This window comes from Colobus angolensis, unplaced genomic scaffold, assembly GCF_000951035.1.
Source record: "Colobus angolensis palliatus isolate OR3802 unplaced genomic scaffold, Cang.pa_1.0 Scaffold3, whole genome shotgun sequence".
Taxonomy (NCBI): Eukaryota; Metazoa; Chordata; class Mammalia; order Primates; family Cercopithecidae; genus Colobus; species Colobus angolensis.
Genome location: NW_012116265.1, coordinates 367,175 through 369,096, shown reverse-complemented (window position 1 = coordinate 369,096; position 1,922 = coordinate 367,175).

Sequence of the window (1,922 nt, the reverse complement as noted above, 5' to 3'; positions counted from 1 at the left end):
TCCCCTCCTCATTAAGCAAGAGCTCACTCATAAAAAAAAAAAAAAAAACCGATTTCCTCTTTTTTTTTTTTTTTTTTTTTTTTTTTAAAAAAAGAAAAACTTCACCATAGCTGCCTGATGGAGAGTGCCTGGGAGACTACTGCAGGAGTCCAGCCATATTGTGACTTAGATCAGGGTAGACGAGATGGTTGGATTTGTGATATATTTTGAAGGCCAGACCCACAGAATTTGCTGACAGAAATTTAAAAAAAAAAAAAAATGCATGGTGGCACATGCCTATAGTCCCAGCTACTTGAAAGACTGAGGCAGAAGGATGGCCTGAGTCCAGGACCTTGAGACTAGCTTGGACAACACAGTAAGACCCCCATTCCTTTAAAAAAGAAATTAAATTTAGTAAGACCCCCCATCTCTTTAAAAAAATGAATTTAGTGAGACCCCCATCTCTTTAAAAATATAATTAAATTTAGTAAGACCCCCATCTCTTTAAAAAAATGAATTTAGTGAGACCCCCATCTCTTTAAAAATATAATTAAATTTAGTAAGACCCCCATCTCTTTAAAAATAATAATTAAATTTAATAAGACTCCATGTCTTTAAAAAAATAATTAAATTTAATAAGACCCCCATCTCTTTAAAAAAAAATTAAATTTAGTAAGACTCCCATCTCTTTAAAAAAATAATTAAATTTAATAAGACCCCATCTCTTTAAAAAATAATTACATTTACTAAGACCCCCAGCTCTTTAAAAAAAATAATTAAATTTAGTAAGACCCTCATCTCTTTTTAAAAAATTAAATTTTAAAGTTAAAAAAATTTTAAAAAAAAAGACTGTAGTCAAGTGCCTGCCCCTCCAGAAAAGATGGTAGAGGGAGACAGCTGGCTAACCCACAGGGGATATTCAGGTTTCCAGTTAGAAGGTTATATTGAGAAAGGTTTCACATTTTGAAAACACAACAGATCTCTAACATACAAAAGATGAAAGGTTTTTTGAAAACTTGTTTGTATATTTTTAAGTTGGGAGGTAGGTTTGAGGGCAGGGGAATTGTTTTATTGTTATGTTTTTTGAATTACATATATGTGTGACATATTTTCTCTTGCATGTGTTAAATATTACATAACAATACCTTTTGAAAAAGCTTGGCACTGACATCATTTGTGAACCTGGGGCTTTATTTCCAGGACAAAACCAGAACTGGCCAGAGCATGGGCAGCCTCAGACAGGCAGGTGGAGGTCAAAGGAACACTGCAGTGGAGAACAGGGCAGTGGTGCTGGACTTGGAGAGTTCCCGAATTACTATTTGCCGTGTGACCTCAGGCGGGTTCCTCCACTTCTCTAGACTCAGTATCCTCATCTAGAAAACAGGGACAATAATAGTGCCTCCTACTACTAGTGCTATGAGGACTCAGAAGAGGTAACAGGCCGGGCACAATGGCTTACACCTGGAATCCCAGCAATTTGGGAGGCAGAGGTGGGAGGACTGGTTGAGCCCAGGAGTTCGAGACTAGCCTGGGCAACATGGCAAAACCCTATCTCTTCTAAAAATATTAAAATTAGCTGGGCATGGTGGTACGTGCCTGTAGTCCCAGCTACTCGGGAGGCTGAGGCAGGAGAGTCCCCTGAACCCAGGAGTTCAAGGCTGTGGGATTGCACCATTGCACTCCAGCCTGAGCAACATAGTGAGACCTTGTCTCTATGTTAAATAAACAAAATTAGCCAGGCATGGTGGCGCACACCTGTGGTCTCAACTACTAGAGGGGCTAAAGGGGGAGGACCACTTGAGCCCAGGAATTCAAGACTAGCCTGAGTAACATGATGAAACTCTGTCTCTACAAAAAATACAAAAATTAACCAGGTGTGGTGGCACACACCTGTGGTCCCAGCCACTTGGGAGGCTGAGGTGTGGGAATCACTTGAGCCTGGG